Source organism: Heloderma suspectum, chromosome 4 (genome assembly GCF_057233095.1).
Source record: "Heloderma suspectum isolate Gila_16-S chromosome 4, 16-S_ref, whole genome shotgun sequence".
NCBI classification, from domain to species: domain Eukaryota; kingdom Metazoa; phylum Chordata; class Lepidosauria; order Squamata; family Helodermatidae; genus Heloderma; species Heloderma suspectum.
Window position 1 is genome coordinate 270,440,679 of NC_139461.1, and position 24,187 is coordinate 270,464,865.

Below are 24,187 nucleotides of genomic sequence, written 5' to 3' on the forward strand. Positions count from 1 at the left end.
GCCACTAGGGTGGTATCGTCTGCGTCTCTGAGGTTGTTGATAATTCCCCCAGCAATCTTAATTCCGACCTGTGATGCATCCAACCCGGCGTTTCTCATGATGTACTCTGCATATAAGTTAAATAAGCAGGGCAACAATATGCAGCCTTGTCGTACTCCTTTCCCAATTTTGAACCAATCGTTGTTCCATGTCCAGATCTTATTGTTGCTTCTTGACCCTCGTACAGGTTTCTCAGGAGACAGATAAGGTGGTCTGGTACTCCCATCTATTAGGTCCCTGCCTTCTTTGTCCTTTATCATGCCTGTCTTTGCACAAATCGTTCCCTTGATAATTCTGATTTTCTTGAAAAGATCTCTAGTCTTTCCCATTCTATTGTTTTCCTCGATTTCTTTGCATTGTTCATTTAAGAAGGCCTTCTTGTCTCTCCTTGCTATTCTCTGGAACTCTGCATTCAGTTGGATATATCTTCCCCTTTCTCCCATGCTTTTTGCTTCCCTTCTTTCCTCAGCTACTTGTAAAGCCTCGACAGACAGCCACTTTGCTTTCTTGCATTTCTTTTTCCTTGGGATGGATTGCTGCCTCCTGAACAATGTTACAGACCTCCATCCATAGTTCCTCAGGCACTCTGTCTATCACGTCTAATCCCTTAAATCTATTCCTCACCTCCACTGTATATTCATAAGGGATATGTTTTAGGTCCTACCTGAGTGGTTTAGTGGTATTCCCTACATTCTTCAATTTAAGCCAGAATTTTGCAACAAGTAGCTCATGATCTGAGCCACAGTCAGCTCCAGGTCTTGTTTTTACTGACTGTATAGAACTTCTCCATCTTTGGCTGCAAAGGACATAATCAATCTGATTTCGAGATTGACCATCTGGTGATGTCCATGTGTAGGGTCGCCTCTTGTGCTGTTGGAAAAGATTGTTTGCTATGATCAGTGTGTTCTCTTGGCAAAACTCTATTAGCCTTTGTCCTACTTCATTTTGTACACCAAGGCCATGCCTGCCTGTTATCCTGGTTATTTCTTGACTTCCTACTTTAGCATTCTAATCCCCTATGATGAAGAGGACATCTTTTTTTGGTGTTAGTTCTAGAAGGTGTTGTAGGTCTTCATAGAACCGATTAACCTCAGCTTCTTTGGCCTCAGTGGTTGGGGCATAGACTTGGATTACTGTGATTTTGAATGGTTTGCCTTGGATTCGTACTGAGATCATTCTATCATTTTTGAGATTGTACCCCAGTACTGCTTCTCCCACCCTTTTATTGACTATGAATGCTACTCCATTTCTTCTAAGGGATTCTTGCCCAGAGTAGGAGATATAATGGTCACCTGAATTAAATTCGCCCATGCTTGTCCATTTTAGTTCGCTGATTCCCAAGATGTCAATGTTCAATCTTGCCATCTCATGTTTGAACACCTCCAGCTTGCCTTGATTCATTGATCTTACATTCCAAGTTCCTAAACAATATTGTTTTTCACAGCATTGGACTTTCTTTTCACCACCAGACACATCCACAGCTGAGTGTCCTTTCGGCTTTGGCCCCGCCGCTTCACTCTTTCTGGCACTACTTGGAAATTCCCTCTGCTCTTCCGCAGTAGTATATTGGACACCTTCCGACCTGAGGGGCTCATCTTCCGGCATCATCTCTTTTAGCCTTGTGATACATTCCATGGGGTTTTCTTGGCAGGAATACTGGAGTGGGTTGCCATTTCCTTCTCCAGTGGCCCACATTTTGTCAGAACTCTCTGCCATGACCTGTCTGTCTTGGGTGGCCCTGCACGGCATAGCTTATGGCTTCACTGAGTTATGCAAGCCCCTTCGCCACAACAAGGCAGTGATCCATGAAGGGGGTGTTTACCATACCCGGATTCTAAATGCCTGCTTAGGGCTATAATCACTACATGTATAAGTTAACTCCTACTTTGCATCTCTTACCCTATATGCAGTTGATTTTTTGTTGATAGATTGCACACCATGAGAAAGTATTATCAGATTGGATGAACATTTGAATGACAAGAACAAATAATTCAATGTTGTGGCTCATATCTTTTGTGGAGAGATTTACCATCTCTTTCCCATGGATAAATAAGATCATTTATATCAGGCCTACTCTTTCAACAAAGCAAAAACTTTGAACATTCCACATTTCCCCTTTAACTTTATGTTTGTAAATCTGAGACAGGAAGACTTTCTGCTTTTATTTGATAGGATTTGCAAATCTATTGCACAGGAGTAAAATAGAGAGAGATATTTCTGGACTTGTAAAATAGTAAGATGTTGAGGCTAAATCGGATGATTAAAGCTATCAGTTTCCCAGTCCACAATCTGATGAAAAGATTTATGGCCAGATTTGATCAGCAGTCAGATGTGTGATGCATAATTCAACCCCAAGAGAAGCACATGCCCATTCACCATTGAGTCTAGCCACAGAAAAGAGAGAACCTGTGTACCTTTTGCTGATGATCTCTGGAAACACGCCACAATCTGTGTTCTTAATTCAAAATATTATAAACATCAACAGTAGTAATGAAATGAATATCTCTAAGCTTTCAGTGAAGCTTCTGTTTTACACACATCTGAGATCCTATCTATTTAGCTTTGTCCGAGAGGGAGCCAGATGGTCTCTTTTTCTTTCTTTAATATACTGCCTCTGAGTGCAATTGCATTAACACTTGTGTCCCTAGTGAATTAACACATTACACTATTTACAGTTCATTTCTCTGTCAGACAGTGGGAATGCAGTCTGTACTGGATTTTAACATGATCAGTAGAATGACGCATGGGCAAGTCTATTTTCTAGAATGTCAGAAGTAATTTCATTGGAGACCCTGTTCAGCACACTAATGTGCTCATGTGCAGAGTGGTAGATGGGATGTGCCAGGGATAGATCTACATTGTTTTTTACTAGAGCCTTGACATCCACCAGCCACATGCAAAATGGTGCCACAGTGTGTCATGCTACCCCTCACCCCCACCCAGAGGAATCCTCTTCAGAAGATAAACTGGAGCCTCCTGAACCAGATGTCTCTAGGTAACAAACCACTTCTGGGGACCCCGGGGATGACCCAGAAGGTCCTAGGCCCTCAGGACAGATGGATTCAGGTCTTCCCCCTGGAGAGGTGGAAAGCTCTGCTTCTGAGTCAGAGGGAGATGCTGACGCACCATCCTGTCCTCTAAGAATGCCGATGCCTAAAGGTACAGGCTAGGAACATGGCAGGGAAAGGAGTGCCAGCTTGCAGAAAAAGGCTCCTCAAGAGTAAAGGCCTTCTCATGAACAAGGCCCTCCTCATGAGTAAGTCTTCTGCCAGAGGGCCTATGATGATCTGCAGCTAAGCCCTGGGTGGGGCTCAGGAAGCTCAGGCCACATAAGCCTTCAGTTCTAGTCTAGCCATTGCTGAAACAACACAGGTCTTAAGCACTGTGTACCACAGCTGCCTTGCTTCAGCCATATGCTCAGGACACAGTGGGGCTTCTGTACACTTAGAATTAAGGACTTGGGTGCCTCTGAGTACATGCTCAACCCAATAATTTGTTTTTAGGACCAGAACTAATTTCACAGCCATTTCACACACAAGTCAACTGTTTGTTTCCTCCCCAAGCTTTCTTCATTTCTTTCCACAACCTAGTTGAGCAAAATAGAATAATAAAAAAAGCCCTTTTGTTGTTGCTTTTGTTAAACTACTGGGGATCAGAAACTTTTGCTGATCTATTGCAAATCACCCTAAGATTTACCAGCAGTTTCTGATTTGCCCACCTCTGGCTTGTGTAATTTTTGCTTTTGTTGACCAACAGACTGTAGATCAGCTATGAAGTATAGAAACAAGGTAGAACTGACATCAACATTTCACTTGAAGTGAAAAAATGAAACAACTTTGAATTGTCCTCTGCAGGCAAAGATGTTTTATAATCATTCATTGATTCATTTACTTTTTGATAAAAGTATTTTAACCTAGTTCTTCCTAAGATAACAGGGTAGTAAACAGAAAAAAATATAGTATCCAAAGTATCCACAAATATAATTCAGTAAAAACATAAAACAACATTACAATAAAAACTGTCCAGAAGCATAACAAGCAGAGCAGACTACGATCAAACCAACACACACCTTACCTTGCCTGGGTAAGATTCGATGTTGCACTGAAATGATAGCAGTATCAGCACCAGTCAGTCTTCAGTGGGGATGGCATTCCAGTGATGGGGTGCCACCACAGAGAAGGCCCTCTGCCTTTCTCACTCCTCCTGATTTTCCCCTGCAGATGCAAGTGATTGTATGGTGTGTTCTAGGATAGTAGTATTCACAGGCTGTCAAAGTGTGTGTGTGTTCCAACTAAGTATGGAGACAGGCACCACTTTCAAAGGGGGCACAAAACTCACCAATGCTTTTCTGTGTTCCTCCAGGTGGAGTGGTTACCATATCTTTCCCCCTCAGTATACTCTTGAGAATAATACTATATGACAGTAGCACCATGGGAGTTGCTTTACCATGGATTCATCCCACAGCGCTGCTGTAACATCGATGGGTCCAATCATGGAGGTTTTTACCACAAAATCATCTCCCAGGTGGGATGGAGGTGATGGTTTTGTGGGAAGGACATGTGCAATTGGCCACACCCATGCAGTTGCACAGCTTACAGCAGCACTTGTGGGAGCTGCTATTCCATAGGTTCATCCTACAGTGTTATAATAACATATAACTGCTACCAAAGTGGATACATTTTCCCTGTGGAACATTTCTTTCTTACAATCCAGCTTCACAACATCTCACCTCTGTATGGATCTACAAGACAGAGATCCAGAACCCTGCATGAGCAAGATAGTTGTTGGACTGATGCAGGGTTTTCAGAGCATACTTCAAGGAAGCATGAAGTAGTATTAATGGAGTATTTCAATTACCCTGATATCTGTTGGAGGGTAAACTCTGCCAAGCATGGTCTCTCCATGAAATTCCCAGCTTGCCTTGCTGACTATGTTCTCCTTCAGAGGGTGGAAGAAGGAATGAGGTGATCAGCCATCCTTGACTTGATTCTGACCAATAGGGAAGAGTTAGTTGATGAGGTGAAAGTACCAAGAACTTTGGGGGAGAGTGACCATGTAATACTTAGGGGTGTATGAATCCCACTCACCATTCCAGCTGGCAGCATCCGCAGAGAGGGGGAGGCGATCCATCCCTCCCCCCCCCCAGAATCCTGCCTGGCCAGCTCCGCTCTATGGCAAGTCCGTAGAGCCACCAGCCGGGCCCATCTGCAGCCGGACTGCTGTCCGCTGCCGGGCTGCTGCGGCTGCAAATGGCAGCCATCGTAGCAGCCACCATTTGCATCCCTGCCTGTGGCTGTGATTGGCTATGTAAATATTTACGTGGCCTATCACGGCAAAGAGCAGGGATGCAAATGGCAGCTGCTACACCATTTGCGTCTCTGCTCTTTTCGTGATAGGCTACGTAAATATATACATAGCCAATCACGGCTAATGCAGGGACGCAAATGGTGGACACTACGATGGCCGCCATTTCATTCCGCAGCCTGGCTGTGGAAGGAAGACGATGACCCGACCCGGAGCAGCTGTTGCCGCCAGGTAAGGTCCATCCTGGGGGAATTTCGGGGGGGGGGTAGTCCATTCCGCCACGGACTCCAGGGGTCTGGATTCTAAAGAATCCGGCCTCACTGGAGTCGGTGGCAGATTTCTCCGCCATCCCTAATAATACTCAAGTTCTTGATTTTACGGAAAACTAAAGCTCAGTGAAGTCAAACATGTCCCTTTTAGCATATGCAATGAACAGGCTGAAAGAGTCTGAGTGTAGCTTGAGACTGACAGAGAGATGGTCAGGGAAGCTAAGCAAAACAGTTGGTTATTTTTTTTTATCCCCCCTCCTTTTTTAATATACATACACGTATTTGTTTGAAATGCGTATTATACATAGGCTTCAACAAAATATCCAAATAAGTATCCAATTGAAGGTGGTGTGTATATGCCACCTGTTCAAATATTGAAAGCGTTGTAAGGTACTCAATCCATTGCATTATAGGAGGTGAGTGTTTATCCTTCCAATGTTGTAATATCAGTCTTTTAGCTGTCAAAAGGGTGCAGAGAATACATATATGCCAACCATTTGATAATTTCCACAAAGCAGGTAAATAATTTAAAAGAGCAGGTACATCAGTGAATATTAAAGACTGTCCAGTGCAGAATTGATATGTGTAATAAGCTTGCCCACAAAAGAAACAACTGCTGGACATTGCCAAAACATAAGTTTAAAATAAGCATTAGCTATGTGACACTGCCAGCAATTAGCCAAATTAGGCAACCCCTTATTAAAGAGATGGTGTCCAATAGACATGAAACAAATATTTTTGCTGAATAAGATGCGGCCTAAGATCCATAGACGTGGCAGGTAGATGCCAAAGTAGCAATCTGCCGATTAGGCATGTGCTGGTGGTGCCCACAACAGTTTCTCAAATTTCTAAATGTGCCCACAGGCCCAAAAAGATTGGGAATCCTTGTCCTAGGGTGTTGAAGGAGCTAGCAGACTGATTTACACCAGGGTTGTATCAATTGCACTGGCTTCTGATTTATTTATCGGCCCAATTCAAGGTGCTGGTGCTTACCCTAAACCACTCTTCCTCAAAATGCATTGGACTACAACTTCCAGCATGCCTCAGTCAGCCATAGTGGGAGTTGTAGCTCAGGTTAGGAAAGGTTGCCCTAAACAGCTTAGGGTCAGGCTATTTAAAAGACCACCTTCTACCATATGAACTAGCCCATAGGTTGCAATCATCTTTGGAGGCCCAGTTATATGTCTTATTACCATAGAATCATAGAATAGTAGGGTTGGAAGGGGCCTACAAGGCCATCGAGTCCAACACTCAATGCAGGAATCCAAGTCAGAGCATCCTTGACAGATGGCTGTCCAGCCTCGTCTTGAAAGAGTTTTGGTTGGTGGGAATGCAGAACATGGACTTTTTTTAGGGATGTACGAAACACTTACCTGGTTTTGTCCAGGGACATCCACGGTGGGGGGGAGGTGCTCCGTCCCTCCCCCCCAAATCTTCCCCGCCAGAGCCACCAGCCAGGGCCGCCCACAGCCAGATAACTGGCCACTGCTGGGCTGCGCAGGGATGCAAATGGCAGCCATTTGTGTCCCTGTCTTTTGCCATGATAGGCTATGTATATATTTGTATAGCCTATCATGACAAAAGGCAGGAATGGAAATGGTGACCGCTATGCCATTTGCGCCCCTGTTTTTTGCCGTGGTAGGATACGTAAATATATACGTAGCCTATCACGGCAAAAGACAGCAACGCAAATGGCGTAGCGGCCGCCATTTGCGTTCCTTCCTATTGCCATGATAGGCTACGTATATATTTACGTAGCCTATCACGGCCTCCGCAGGGACGCAAATGACGTCCCTGCATTAGCCATGATAGGCTACGTAAATACTTATGTAGCCTATCACGGCCATTCGTGGGAAGGCGAATGGCGGCCGCAGAAGCGGCAGCCATTCACAGAGCACCGGACGGCTGCAAACACGTAGGCTCTGTTCTGGGCCCATTTTGGGGGGTGGCGAGGGGGTTGCTTCATTCTGCCATGGATTCTGGGGGGCTGAATGCTCTGGAATTCAGCCTCCCTGGAATCCGTGGCAGAATTCTCCAACATCCTTAACTTTTTTGTGGAAGCACCTTGACTTTGGAATTCCCTTCCAAGGAGTTCAGGCTAGCCTCATCCCTGAGGATGTTAGCTTGGGGGTAAAAATGTTTTTATTCCACCTGGCTTTTAATGTTCTGTAATTTGAGCTGGAAGGTTTTTTGTTTTTTTTTAAACTCTGCTTGTTCATTTGCTTTAATACTCTGCTTTAATTCTGCTGTTTTTTAAATTTGGGGTTTCATGTATCTTGTTTTTGTAAACCACTGGGGTGGTAGTAGTTAGCTCCAAAAGGTACAGAAATGCTTTTATAAATAAATGCTAATTAATTAATTAATTAATTAACTCTGCATTTAGAATTAAAGCAGCTGGAAGCTTTGCCAGTGGTATTAGCAGGAACAGAGATTGGTCAATGGTGATCGGCTTTGAAAATGTCATCTTGCAATTTTCATGGTTCACCAGCGGCCAGATGTACCAGGTTTGGAGCAGACAGCCAGCTGCACTTTTTTTCCAGAATATAAACTTGCCCATCATATTCTTTGCTGTTTCTTTGCTCTTTCTTTTTTCTGTAAGTTCCGAAGTCCCATTTGATGAATTACCAGACAGCCTCATTAACTGCAAAGCGTTGTCAGTTCTCTCCAAGCAATCAGACTGTTAGTTAGACCCATAGAGCAAATGGAAAGCTAAAGAGGAAGCCAAGCACAACCTTATTAATCCTGTGGTATGGATCGACATTTGTCAACTATATTGAAGTTTGTTGCACTGAATGGAGCCCCAGAGACCACTCAATTACTTTATCTCTTAGCAATTAGGAACCTTCTCCCTCAGCTCAATCTGTTAACCCAAGGAGAGAAGGGGCGGGGAGAAGAAATGGTGAGGAGATTAACAGTACAAATCCATGACCTTTTGTACAGGGATCCTTTAAAGGAAGAAGAGTACATTGTTTTCTTTAATGCGTACTTTATTTAATAAAATGGATATAAGTGCTTCAATTTCCTTTAATGCAAAAGCCTCCCTTTCCTTTTTTGTAGTTCCAATCAGCAGCCCGGCCAACTCACTTGTTTTGAGGGAGGCTGATCTCCCTCTCTGATGCCTTGGAAAGTGGTTTCTAGGGATGTCAGAGAATTCCGCCATGGATCTTGGTGAGGCCAAATGCCAGTGCATTCGGCCCCCTGAAATCTGTGTCGGAATGGTCTGCCCCCCGCCCCCCCACGGATCCCCCTGGGACGAGACTTACCTGGGGCGGATCTTCCAGGCAGTGGCGGCTCCGGCAGCGGCTCCGGCGGCAGCTCCAGTGGCAGCGGCGGGGACGGTCGGTCTTCCAACCGGCAGCTGCCGCCGTTGCCATTTCCAGGCTTGTGAAAAAAAAAAAAAGATGTGATAGGATACATAAATCTTTACATAGCCTATCATGGTTGGGGGTGGGTTTTTTTTTTAAAAAACACGTACGCAAATGGCAGTGGCTACGGCTGCCGCCATTTGCATTCCTTCTTTTTACCGTCTTAATCTATGTAAATATTATTGTAGACTATGATGGCGAAAATGAAGGGGAACGCAAATAGCGTAGCGGGCGCTATTTGCGTCCCCTTTTGATTTGCCTAAAACGGTGAATGAAAAAGGGATGCAAATAGCATCCGCTACGCTATTTGCATTCCCCTTGATTTTCGCCGTCATAGTCTACAATAATATTTACATAGATTAAGACAGCCAAAAAGAAGGAGCGCAAATGGCAGCAGCTGTAGCCGCCGCCATTTGCGTACGCAGTTGTTGTTGTTGCTGTTTTTTACCCAGAGCCCTCCATGGCCAGAAATCTGGCTGCGGACGACTCTGGCCTGGCCGGGCCGCGGAGCACAGCCGGCCGTTCGAGGATTCCAGGGGGAGGGATGGAACGCCTCCCCCCCACCATCAACATAATCCGCGAAAGGTAAGTCACTTTCGTACATCCCTACTGGTTTCTCAAGTTCCCCTTTGTCGTTAATCCCAGCATATTTACTGATGATGGGAGTTGTAGTCAACACATCTGATGAGGGCATCAGATTGGGGAAGGCTACCCTAATCAGTCTTAAAGCAGGACAATGTTGATTATATTAATTTTTGTTAATTTTATGATCAGTATAAATACAAGCATTAAAATAGAGTCCTCAGTTTTCTTGGCTTTACTTTAAAGACATAAGAAAGCTAGTGTGTGCCAAACAGGTCCTGCAGTTTCCTGAATCCCCTGCCCCACTGAAACAGGCATCCATTTTTCTGCCTCATTTTCAGGGAACTTTAGAATTTCTTTTGAAATGCTTTTGCTGAAAATGCCCCATAGGAGGAGTAACTACATGATTTTCTCCTTTGGCCTTTAATTGATGCATGGGAAGCCAGGATGACTGCAGACTGCCAGAGAGAGGATTAGGGATGGCGGAGAATTTCCCCCGAAACTTCGGGGGGCCAAGTGCCAACATGTTCGGCCCGCCGAAGAAGTTTCGGAGAGAAATTCTCCATGCCCCCCCGCCCCCCGCGCCCCCCGCACCCCCCCCCCGGGACAGGACTTACCTTTCCCGAATGTCCCTCCTGGCGGCGGGTCCCGGCGGCGGTTCGTCGGGTCTTTGTCAGGGGCGGGGGCGGCAGCCGGTCTTTTGACCGGCTGCCGCTGCCGCCATTCCAATAAAAGTTAAAAAAAAAAACGCCCCCGTGATAGGCTACGTGACGATTAACGTAGCCTATCACGGCTAGATTTGCAAAGTCAGCCGTGATAGGCTACGTAAATCGTCACGTAGCCTATCATGGGTGACTAAAAAAAAAAAAAAAAAGCACGTACGGCTAATGGCGGCCCCCATAGGGAGCCACCATTCACGTTCCTTATTTGGTCACTGTAGTCTACGTAGACTACAGCGACCAAATAAGGAACGCGAATGGCGGCTCCCTATGGGGGCCGCCATTTGCGTACACGCTTTTTTTTTTAAAGTCACTCGTGATAGGCTACGTGACCATTTATGTAGCCTATCACGGCTGACTTTGCAGATCTAGCCATGATAGGCTACGTTAATCGTCACGTAGCCTATCATGGGGGCGTTTTTTTTTTTAACTTTTTATTTCGCGGCCGGGCGAGGCGAGGCGCCTCCTCCCCGGCCTGAATTTCGGCCAGGCGAGGCGGGAAGCCTCCCCCCCGGCCTGAATTTCGGCCAGGCGAGGCGGGAAGCCTCCCCCCCCCGGCCTGAACTTCGCGGGGAGAGCAGCGAAGTGCCTCCCCTCCACTGCGAAAAGCTGCGAGACCAGGTAAGTGGCTTTCGTGCACCCCTAGAGAGGATTGTGCAATGAAACTCAGGACAATCACATGCACCCCTCAGCCACCTTGTAACCAGTGGTGTAATGGAGCCAGACCTCATAGGGATGAAGTGCCAGGACTTCTTTAGGGATGTCTGTTGTCAGGAAATCCAGCCCTTTTAGGGCTCACTGGACTTCTGTGGCATGCCCAACTCTGCTTGCTTTTGCGAGCTGAGCCACATGGTTCCCTGAGTTATGAGGACTTTTAACACATTTTTTTTTTGTCTTGGCCATAATTTATGCAAATAGAGATTTCTACAATTTTCAGCTGTAAATTGCACAATTTATGCAAATTTGTACAATTTGCAGCCAAAATTTGTGCAAATCATGCAAATTTATGCAATTTACAGCTGGAAATTGTGCAATTTTTTAATGTAAAAAAAAAAAAAGGTATTCCGCCAGCTGGCCCAACCAGTCAGGTGAGCTGGTGGAAAATGGAACAGAGTCTGGGGGGCCGAGCCAATGCAAGGTTATCAAGCTCCCCCTGCCAGTTGGATTCCTCTGACATTCCTATTCCTGATTAGCAGGGATGATGAAATCATTTGCCACCCACCTCAGGCTTCCGTGTCCCCCCTCTGAGCTTAGCTGCAGTCATCATAGTAGCTGCAGGAAAATGTATTCTCCTAGCAACAATATATCCCTGTTGTCATTCAGAGCATTTGGGGGCCACTTGATCTTGCATGGACAATTCAGACCCATTAACTTAACCAAAGGGCTGCTCCTGATGGAGATGAAAACTGCTAGATCTGGTTTGTTGACATGGATCAACACAGCTGACTGCATTTTTGCACTCTCCTTGGGGAGTTGGCTATGGGTAGGGATGGCAGAGAATTCCGCCACGGATCACGGTGAGGCCGAATGCAAGTGCATTCGGCCCCCCAAACTCCATGGCGGAATGGCCTGCCACCCCCTGCCCCCCCGCGGATCCCCCCAGGGACGAGACTTACCTGGGGCGGATCTTCCAGGCAGTGGTGGCTCTGGCGGCAGCTCCGGCGGCGGCTCTGGCGAAGGCAGCGGCGGCTGGTCTTCTGACTGGCTGCCGCCGCTGCCATTTCCAGGCTTGTGGGAAAAAAAAAAAGATGTGATAGGCTACGTAAAGATTTACGTAGCCTATCATGGCTAGGTTTAAAAAAAAAGAAAAAAAAAGATGTGATAAGCTACGTAAATCTTTATGTAGCCTATCATGGTTGGGGGTGGGTTTAAAAAAAAAATGCTTATGCAAATGGTGGCAGCTATGGCCACTGCCATTTGCGTTCCTTCTTTTTGTCTGTCTTAATCTACATAAATATTTATGTAGACTATGACGGCGAAAATCAAGGGGAACGCAAATAGCATAATGGGCGCTATTTGCGTCCCTTTTTCATTCACTGTTTTAGCCTACATAAATATTTATGTAATATAAAATAATAGCCGCTACGCTATTTGCGTTCCCCTTGATTTTCGCCGTCATAGACTACCTAAATATTTACGTAGATTAAGAGGGCAAAAATAAGGAATGCAAATAGTGGCGGCCGTAGCCGCCGCCATTTGCGTACACGGTTGTTGTTGTTGTTGTTGTTGTTGTTGTTTTACCCAGAGCCCTCCGCGGCCGGAAATCTGGCTGCGGACGGCTCTGGCTTGGCCAGGCCTGGCCGGCTGCTCTGCAGAGCTGCCGCAGAGCACAGCGGGCCGCGGAGGATTCCGGGGGGGGGAGGAATGGAGCGCCTCCCCCCCGCGAGGATTCCAGGGGGAGGGACAGAATGCCTCCCCCCCCACCATCAACATAATCTGCGAACAGGTAAGTGACTTTCGTTCATCCCTAGCTATGGGGAGTCATGATGGACACATGCAAGAATGTGCACCTTAGTCACTACACCACTGCTTCTAATGAAGCTAGCACAGGATCCCTGCATGTCACCTACAAGAATTTCACCAAAATGTTCTTCTTTGAATTTTGGAAAGCCAATTATTTTCTATCAAACTGAGTGAGAATAGTTGACAAATGTGGAAAGAATTTTTTTTGGCACAGCACTATAAGAAAGTGGGAGTGAGAAGTTCAAGGTTTGAGTTCTGAGCTTTTATTTCCTTGTACCCTTCATGGATCACTGCCTTGTTGTGGCGAAGGGGCTTGCGTAACTCAGTGAAGCCATAAGCTATGCCGTGCAGGGCCACCCAAGACGGACAGGTCATGGCAGAGGGTTCTGACAAAATGTGGTCCACTGGAGAAGGAAATGGCAACCCACTCCAGTATTCTTGCCAAGAAAACCCCATGGAACGTATCACAAGGCTAAAAGATATGACACCGGAAGATGAGCCCCTCAGGTCGGAAGGTGTCCAATATGCTACTGGGGAAGAGCAGAGGGTATTCCAAGTAGCGCCAGAAAGAGTGAAGCGGCTGGGCCAAACCCGAAAGGACACTCAGCTGTGGATGTGTCTGGCGGTGAAAAGACAATCCGATGCTGTAAAGAACAATATTGTTTAGGAACCTGGAATGTCAGATCAATGAATCAAGGTAAGCTGGAGGTGGTCAAACATGAGATGGCAAGATTGAACATCGACATCTTGGGAATCAGCAAACTAAAATGGACAGGCATGGGCGAATTTAATTCAGGTGACCATCATATCTACTATTGTGGGCAAGAATCCCTTAGAAGAAATGGAGTAGCACTCATAGTCAACAAAAGGGTGGGAAAAGCAGTACTGGGGTACAATCTCAAAAATGATAGAATGATCTCAGTACGAATCCAAGGCAAACCATTCAACATCACAGTAATTCAAGTCTATGCCCCAACCACTGAGGCCGAAGAAGCTGAGGTTGATCGGTTCTATGAAGACCTACAACACCTTCTAGAACTAACACCAAAAAAGGATGTCCTCTTCATCATAGGGGATTGGAATGCTAAAGTAGGAAGTCAAGAAATCAGCGGGATAACAGGCAGGCATGGCCTTGGTGTACAAAATGAAGCAGGACAAAAGCTAATAGAGTTTTGCCAAGAGAACATGCTGATCATACAAACACTCTTTTCCAACAGCACAAGAGGCGACTCTACACATGGACGTCACCAGATGGTCAATATCGAAATCAGATTGATTATGTCCTTTGCAGCCAAAGATGGAGAAGCTCCATACAGTCAGTAAAAACAAGACCTGGAGCTGACTGTGGCTCAGATCATGAGCTGCTTCTTGCAAAATTTCAGCTTAAATTGAAGAACGTCGGGAAAACCACTAAACCGTTCAGGTATGACCTCAGTCATATCCCTTCTGAATATACAGTGGAGGTGAGGAATAGATCTCAGGGATTAGACCTGATAGACAGAGTGCCTGAGGAACTATGGACGGAGGTCCGTAACATTGTTCAGGAGGCAGCAACGAAATCCGTCCCAAAGAAAAAGAAATGCAAGAAAGCCAAGTGGCTGTCTGATTTATTTATTTATTTATTTATTTATTTATTAAATTTATTAATCGCCCATCTGACTGGTCACCCAGCCACTCTGGGCGATGTACAACCCACCATAAACAATTTAAAACAATAAAATTTTACCATAATTTTTTTTTAAAAAAAATACCCTAACCCACCCCAAATGCCTGCCTGAACAACCACGTTTTTAATGCACGACGGAAGCTCATTAAAGAGGGGGCATGACGGAGTTCCCTAGGGAGGGAGTTCCACAGAGTGCGGGCCACCACAGAGAAGGCCCTCTCCCTCGTCCCCACCAGTCTAGCTGTCCTGGCTGATGGGACAGAGAGAAGGCCATCCGAGGCTGATCTTGTTAAGCGGCCTGTCTGGTGTTGCTGGAGGCGCTCCTTAAGATAGGCTGGGCCGGAACCATATAGGGTTTTAAAGGTCAAAACCAACACCTTGAATTTGGCCCGGAAAACAACTGGTAACCAGTGCAACTCCTTCAGCATTGGAGTGATGTGATCTCGCCGGCGGCTGCCTTTAATCAGGCGAGCCGCCGCGTTCTGTACCAGCTGCAGTTTCCGAACCGTCTTCAAGGGTAACCCCACGTAGAGCGCATTACAGTAGTCTAAACGAGAGGCAACCAGGGCATGTACTACCGATGGGAGCAGATGGTCGGGAAGGTAGGGGCGCAGCCGCCGTATCAGATGGAGTTGATACAGCGCTGTCCGGCTCACAGCTGACACCTGAGCCTCCATGGACAGCTGGGAGTCCAAAATGACCCCCAGGCTGCGGACCTGGTCTTTCAAGGGTAGCTGTACCCCATTCAACACCAGGTCAACATCCCCCAGCTTCCTCTTGTCTCCCACCAAAAGTACCTCGGTCTTGTCAGGGTTGAGCTTCAGCTTATTCCTCCCCATCCAGCCACTCATGTCTGATGAGGCTTTACAAGTAGCTCACGAAAGAAGGGATGTGAAAAGCAAGGGAGAAAGGGGAAGATATACCCAACTGAATGCAGAGTTCCAGAGAATAGCAAGGAGAGACAAGAAGGCCTTCTTAAATGAACAATGCAAAGAAATCGAGGAAAACAACAGAATGGGAAAGACTAGAGATCTCTTCAAGAAAATTGGAGATCTCAAGGGAACGTTTTGTGCAAAGATGGGCATGATAAAGGACAAAGAAGGCAGGGACCTAACAGAAGCAGATGAGATTAAGAAGAGGTGGCAAGAATACACAGAAGAACTATACAGGAAAGATCTGAATGTCCCTGATAGCCATGATAGTGCGGTCACTGAACTTGAGCCAGACATCCTAGAGAGTGAAGTCAAGTGGGCCTTAGGAAGCATTAGTAACAACAAAGCTAGCAGAGATGACAGTATTCCAGCCGAGCTATTTAAAATCCTAAAAGATGATGCTGTTAAAGTGCTGCATTCAATATGCCAACAAATCTGGAACACTCAACAGTGGCCACAAGACTGGAAAAGGTCAGTTTACATTCCAATTCCAAAGAAGGGCAACGCCAAAGAGTGTGCAAACTACCGCACCATTGCGCTCATTTCTCATGCCAGCAAGGTGATGCTCAAAATCCTACAAGCTAGTCTTCAGCAGTATGTGAACCGAGAACTACCGGAAGTACAAGCTGGGTTTCGAAGAGGCAGAGGAACTAGAGATCAAATCGCCAACATTCGTTGCATCATGGAGAAAGCAAGAGAATTCCAGAAAAACGTCTATTTCTGCTTCATTGACTACGGTAAAGCCTTTGATTGTGTGGATCACAACAAACTGTGGCAAATTCTGAAAGTGATGGGAGTACCAGACCACCTTACCCGTCTCCTGAGATACCTGTACGAGGGTCAAGAAGCAACAGTAAGAACCAGAGATGGAACAACCAATTGGTTCAAAATTGGGAAAGGAGTACGACAAGGCTGCATATTGTCACCCTGCTTATTTAACTTATATGCAGAGTACATCATGAGAAATGCCGGGTTGGATGAATCAGAGGTCGGAATTAAGATTGCCGGGAGAATTATCAACAACCTCCAAAATGCAGACGATACCACCCTAATGGCAGAAAGTGAAGAGGATCTCAAGAGCCTCTTGTTGAGGGTGAAAGAGGAGAGTGCAAAAGCTGGTTTGAAACTCAACATTAAAAAAACTAAGATCATGGCATCTGGCCCTATCACTTCCTGGCATATAGAAGGGGAAGAAATGGAAGCAGTGACAGATTTTACTTCCTTGGGCTCCAAGATCACCGCAGACGGTGACTGTAGCCCTGAAATTAAAAGACGCTTGCTCCTTGGGAGGAAAGCTATGGCAAACCTAGACAGCATAGTAAGAAGCAGAGACATCACCTTGCCGACAAAGGTCCGTCTAATCAAAGCTATGGTTTTCCCAGTAGTAATGTATGGCTGTGAGAGCTGGACTATAAGGAAGGCTGAGCGCCGAAGAATCCATGCTTTCGAACTGTGGTGCTAGAGAAGACTCTTACGAGTCCCCTGGACTGCAAGGAGGTCAAATCAGTCCATCCTAAAGGAAATCAACCCTGAGTGCTCATTGGAAGGACAGATAATGAAGCTGAAGCTCCAATATTTTGGCCACCTAATGCGATGAGAAAACTCCCTGGAAAAGACCCTGATGCTGGGAAAGACTGAAGGCAAAAGGAGAAGGGGACGGCAGAGGATGAGATGGCTAGATAGCATCACGGATGCAATGAATATGAACTTGAGCACGCTCCGGGAGAGAGCGCAGGACAGGAAGGCCTGGCGTGCTATGGTCCATGGGGTCACGAAGAGTCGGACACGACTGAACGACTGAACAACAACAACAACCCCTATAGAAACCTCCATGCTGAAGTGCTCTTTGATACAGGCTCAAAGATATCTTCTTGGGGAAGGGAAGCCCACAAGGACAATATTGAAGATCTGGTCATTTATGTGTTGATTAATCTCTTGCTTGAATGCCACTTAGGGGTGGCAGAGAATTCTGCCATGGATCTTGGTGAGGCTGAATGCCAGTGCATTCGGCCCCCCGAACTCCATGTTGGAATGGCCTGCCACCCCCCTGCCCCCCGCGGATCCCCCCCGGGACGAAACTTATCTGGGGCAGATCTTCCGGGCGGCGGCGGCTCCGGTGGCGGCTCCAGCGGCGGTGCAGTGGCGGTGGCTGAGGTGGCTGGTCTTCCGACTGGCTGCCACCGCCGCCATTTCCAGTGTTAAAAAAAAAAAAAAGACTTAGGTAGATTTACGTAGATCTTTAGATTTAAAGATTTACGTAGCCTATCATGGCTAGGTTAAAAACAACTACAACGACACCATGATAGGCTATGTAAATCTTTACGTAGCCTATCACGTCTGACTTAAAAAAACAACAACAACGCGCATATGCAAATGGCGGCGGCTATGGCCACCGCCATTTGCGTTCCTTATTTTGGCCCATCTTAAATATTTAAATACGTAAATATTTACGTAGACTCAGACAGCGAAAATAAGGGGGAACGCAAATGGCGTCCACTACGCTATTTGCGTTCCCCTTATTTTCGCTGTCTTAGTCTATGTAAATATTTACGTAGACTAAGATGGCCCAAAATAAGGAACGCAAATGGCAGCGGCCGTAGCAGCCGCCATTTGCGTACACGCATTTTTTTTTTTTAAGTCAGACGTGATAGGCTACGTAAAAATTTACGTAGCCTATTACGGCTGACTACAGGGATGCAAACGGCGGTGGCTACGGCCGCCGCCATTTGCGTCCCTGCTAGCCAGTGGCCGGATGTCTGGCTGCTGGCAGAGCTGGCCAGCGGCTCTGTGGAATCCCCGCGGAGCGGAGCTGGGCAGCCAGGATTCCGGGGGGAGGGACGGAGCGCCTCCCCCCCAGTGGAACCCAGCGAAGACAGGTAAGGGCAATTTCGTACATTCCTAATGCCACTGCCAGACAAAGAAAATGATAGCAAAAGCATTTGTTTGGTGCTGACATCCATTATTTCATGTCCTTGATAGATCAGTAGTTGTGCCATGGATTGAAAATGCCAATATGAATCACAGTCCAAGCTGGACAGCTATGCAAGTATGCAATTCAGTGCTTAGACAGCATCTCCTTCAAGCTTTCAGATCAGCTATTTGCATATTGCTCTGTGGCTTTTGTCTTCATCAACATTATATGAAATTTATAATAAGTTTCTATGGTTTAGAAAGACCAGTCTCCAAAGCCAGCAGAAAACCTTCCATAATTGAACCCTGCACGGGAGTTCTCATGCTAACTCAGAAAACACTGATAGATTATAAGGTGCAGCAGAAATTCCCAAAGAGCAGTGAGAGATCATTTGTAAAACATTAATTGGATCTCAAATTAACAGAAGCAATGATGATGATGACGAGGATGATGATACTGACTGACTTTTTAAAAATCTTCCCAGCATTTTTTAGCATTCTAGACTTTTAGCTTTGCTGTTTTAAATCTATTACTGCACTTTAAATCTCTGCATTGCTGCTAGGTTTTATTCTGGTTGTATTTAGTTTTAAGCTTTTATATTTTATATGGTTTTTATGCTGTACTTTGTGGTTTTAATTTTTGTGAACTCCCAGAGAGCTTCAGCTATTGGGCGGTATAGAAATGTAATAAATAAATAAATACACATCAGATACTCATCTCACTTTTTTCCCCAGCAGGGCAGAAATGCTTGGAAATTTTCTTACAGATCTTGCCTGCACTTAAGGAGTACACTATGTGAACGGAATGCTGCACTAGATGGACCCTTGGTCTTCTCATGTTCATGTGTGTGTTGTGTGCGTGTGTGTGTGTGCATGTGTGTGTGCATGCATGTGTGATCTTGCCTGTTAAGAACATAAGAGCACCTTTAGAGTTCTGGCTGGCTTTAACTAAATCACAGAATGGAATCACTGCCCCTCTGACACTGGAGCTACCAGCCTCCACTGATTTAACATAAGAACATAAGTACATAAGAAAAGCCGTGTGGATCAGACCAAGGGTCCATCTAGTCCAGCATTCTGTTCACACAGTGACCAACCAGCTGTCGACCAGGAACCCACAAGCAGGGCATGAGTGCAACAGCACCCTCTCACCCATGTTCCCCAGCAACTGGTGAACATAGGCTCATAGCCTCTGGTTCTGGAGGTATGACATAGCCATCAGGACTAGTAGCCATCGATAGCCTTCAATAGCCTTGTTGTTGCACTTGCTGTTGAAGCACTTGCTTTAAAGTGGAAGCCAGTGAGGGCAATTGGTAGGTTCCCATGGTATCCTACCGCTGGTGGCGAGCACTGTTGGTCCTGACATGCACGCGGCCCTTACCACCTCCGGCAGTAATGTAGCCCTTCCAGGGTGAGTCCTCAAATGACTGGAATTGCAAGTTTCTGGAACAGGCAGGTCATGCCTTCCAGAAATGAGCATTTCCAGTTGTGGCAGCTTGCCCCAGAAGGGCTACATCATCCACGACATTGCCACCTCTGGCAATAGGAGCTGCGCATGCACCAGGACTGGCAGTGCTAGCCCTCAGAGTTAGGTCACCACTGGATCCTACCCAATGTTCTCTGCATTGGAAGACACTTCAATAGCAGTCACTGAAAAACATGTAAAGGTGGTGGCGGTGGGGTGCTTTTTGAAGATGCTGAAGACTAGCCGGCGTCTGATTTTTAGGATTTTTTTCCACTTGAGAAAGGTAGAGATATGAAAGGGGGAAATGAAATCTGCTGTCCAATTTTTTTGGCTGGGCGGATTCTAAGTAATGTTAGGGGGGAGAGCTTAATGGGAGTAGCAGCAGAATGGCCTTTTTAATTTCCTTTATTCCCTTTGTTCCCCTTCATGGATCACTGCCTTGTTCTGGTGAAGGGGCTTGCATAACTCAGTAAAGCCATAAGCTATGCCGTGCAGGGCCACCGAAGATGGACAGCTCATGGCAGAGAGTTCTGACAAAATGTGGTCCACTGGAGAAGGAAATGACAACCCACTCCAGTATTCCTGCCAAGAAAACCCCATGGAATGTATCACAAGGCTAAAAGATATGACGCCGGAAGATGAGCCCCTCAGGTCGGAAGGTGTCCAATATACTACTGGGGAAGAGCAGAGGGTATTCCAAGTAGCGCCAGAAAGAGTGAAGCGGCTGGGCCAAACCCGAAAGGACACTCAGCTGTGGATGTGTCTGGTGGTGAAAAGAAAGTCCGATGCTGTAAAGAACAATATTGTTTAGGAACCTGGAATGTAAGATCAATGAACCAAGGTAAGCTGGAGGTGTTCAAACATGAGATGGCAAGATTGAACATCGACATCTTGGGAATCAGCAAACTAAAATGGACAAGCATGGGCGAAATTAATTCAGGTGATCATTATATCTACTACTGTGGGCAAGAATCCCTTAGAAGAAATGGAGTAGCACTCATAGTCAATAAAAGAAAAGCAGTACTGGGGTACAATCTCAAAAACAATAGAATGATCTCAGTACAAATCCAAGGCAAACCATTCAACATCAGAGTAATCCAAGTCTATGCCCCAACCACTGATGCCGAAGAAGCTGAGGTTGATCGGTTCTATGAAGACCTACAACGCCTTCTAGAACTAACACCAAAAAAAGGATGTCCTCTTCATCATAGGGGATTGGAATGCTAAAGTAGGAAGTCAAGAAATCACCGGGATAACAGGCAAGCACGGCCTTGGTGTACAAAATGAAGTAGGACAAAGGCTAACAGAGTTTTGCCAAGAGAACACACTGATCATAGCAAACACACTTTTCCAACAGCACAAGAGGCAACTCTACACATGGACATCACCAGATGGTCAATCTCGAAATCAGATTGATTATGTCCTTTGCAGCCAAAGATGGAGAAGCTCAATGCAGCCAGTAAAAACAAGACCTGGAGCTGACTGTGGCTCAGATCATGAGCTTCTTATTGCAAAATTTCAGCTTAAATTGAAGAATGTAGGGAAGACCGCTAAACCATTCAGGTAGGACCTAAAACATATCCCTTATGAATATACAGTGGAGGTGAGGAATAGATTTAAGGGATTAGACCTGACAGACAGAGTGCCTGAGGAACTATGGATGGAGGTCCGTAACATTGTTCAGGAGGCAGCAACGAAATCCATCCCAAAGAAAAAGTAATGCAAGAAAGCAAAGTGGCTGTCTGATGAGGCTTTACAAGTAGCTGAGGAAAGAAGGGAAGTGAAAAGCAAGGGAGAAAGGGGAAGATATATCCAACTGAATGCAGAGTTCCAAAGAACAGCAAGGAGAGACAAGAAGGCCTTCTTAAATGAACAATGCAAAGAAATCGAGGAAAACAACAGAATGGGAAAGACTAGAGATCTCTTCAAGAAAATTGGAGATCTCAAGGGAACATTTTGTGCAAAGATGGGCATGATAAAGGACAAAGAAGGCAGGGACCTAACAGAAGCAGATGAGATTAAGAAGAGGCGGAAAGAATACACAGCAGAACTATACAGGAAAGATCCTAATGTCCCTAATAGCCATGATAGTACAGTCACTGAACGTGAGCTGGACATCCTAGAGAGTGAAGTCAAGTGGGCCTTAGGAAGCATTACTAACAACAAAGCTAGTGGAGATGACAGTATTCCAGGTGAGCTATTTAAAATCCTAAAAGATGATGCTGTTAAAGTGCCGCTCTCAATATGCCAACAGATTTGGAACACTCAACAGTGGCCACAAGACTGGAAAAGGTCAGTTTACATTCCAATTCCAAAGAAGGGCAATGCCAAAGAGTGTTCAAACTACCGTACAATTGCGCTCATTTCACATGCCAGCAAGGTTAAGCTCAAAATCCTACAAGCTAGGCTTCAGCAGTATGTGAACCGAGAACTACCAGAAGTACAAGCTGGGTTCCAAAGAGGCAGAGGAACTGGAGGTCAAATCACCAACATTTGCTGGATCATGGAGAAAGCAAGAGAATTCCAGAAAAATGCCTATTTCTGCTTCATTGACTACACTAAAGCCTTTGATTGTGTGGATCACAACAAACTGTGGCAAATTCTTAAAGAGATGGGAGTACCAGACCACCTTACCTGTCTCCTAAGAAACCTGTACGAAGGTCAAGAAGCAACAGTAAGAGCCGGACATTGAACAAACGACTGGTTAAAAATTGGGAAAGGAGTACGACAAGACTGTATATTGTTGCCCTGCTTATTTAACTTATATGCAGAGTACATCATGAGAAACGCCAGACTGGATGAATCACAAGTCGGAATTAAGATTGCCGGGAGAATTATCAACAACCTCAGATACGCAGACAATATCACCCTAACGGCAGAAAGCGAAGAGGATCTCAAGAGCCTCTTGTTGAGGGTGAGAGTGGAGAGTGCAAAAGCTGGTTTGAAACTCAACATTAAGAAAACGAAGATCATGGCATCTGGCCCCATCACTTCCTGGCATATAGAAGGGGAAGAAATGGAAGCAGTGACAGATTTTATTTTCTTGGGCTCCAAGATCACCGCAGATGGTGACTGTAGCCATGCAATTAAAAGACGCTTGCTCCTTGGGAGGAAAGCTATGGCAAAACTAGACAGCATAGTAAGAAGCAGAGACATCACCTTGCCGACAAAAGTCCATATAATCAAAGCTATGGTTTTACCAATAGTAACATATGGCTGTGAGAGCTGGACTATAAGGAAGGCAAAGTGCTGAAGAATTGATGCTTTTGAACTGTGGCGCTGGAGAAGACTCTTACGAGTCCCCTGGACTGCAAGGAGGTCAAAGCAGTCAATCCTAAAGGAAATCAACCCTGACTGCTCATTGGAAGGACAGATACTGAAGCTCCAATATTTTGGCCACCTAATGTGAAGAGAAAAGTCACTGGAAAAGAACCTGATGCTGGGAAAGATTGAAGGGAAAAGAAGAAGGGGACGGCAGAGGATGAGATGGCTAGATAGCATCACCGATGCAATGAATATGAACTTGGGCACACTCCGGGAGAGAGTGGAGGACAGGAAGGCCTGGCATGCTATGGTCCATGGGGTCACGAAGAGTCGGACATGACTTAATGACTGAACAACAAAATTCCCTTTGTTTGCTGATGCTTGCAGGTGTCATCTTCAATGCCTGGTTTTATTATGCCACAACATAGCTTCATCCTAGGGACATTGCTGGTGCGTGGTGGTGGGAATGACAACCCACAGTAGTCAGTGGGGCTGCCATCTTTCTCCTTCTCCCCAAAATGCCATTGGAATTGAGCTACTAATTTATTACAGAAAGTACACACACTCACACAAGCCACTTGACTATGTGTCAAGGTAAGCCACCTTCAGGGGCAAAATATATTTAAAAAAATCCTTCTGGCCCCAGAGAATTCCACAAAAAATCCTTTCTGAATTTCATGAACTGAGAATGGGCCCATGAAAGTGAGCTGGCATTTCTGGTACAGCTTTAAATGGAAAAGATTCACCATCTGTATGTTAATGCCACTTTATAAAACAAATCCCCTCATTGAAATAACAAAATGGCCATATTATCCACTAATTCTAACTGGTCTAATTCATGTTCCTTAACCTGTGGCCTTAAACAGGATTTCATATATATTGAAAATGTAGCATCATCATCTATGCTGAAGAATAATATTGTGGAAAGCCTAAGAGCCATCCCTTTGGACAATTCTACAAGATTCACTTTATGCAATTTTAGAACTCAGAGTGCTTTACACGCTACATTGATCCCTGAAATAGAATTCTCCTAAAACACGGCTTTAAGCAGCAAGCATTTCTAGTGTCTTGAATTATGCTAACCACCACTCATCTAAATTATTATATTAACTGGAAAAGGAATGGGGGGAGCACACATACAATTTGGCAGAGGAGAAAAGGCAACAAATCTAAGAGGAGAAATTGGTGTTTTGCTGAGAAAAGAAGCTA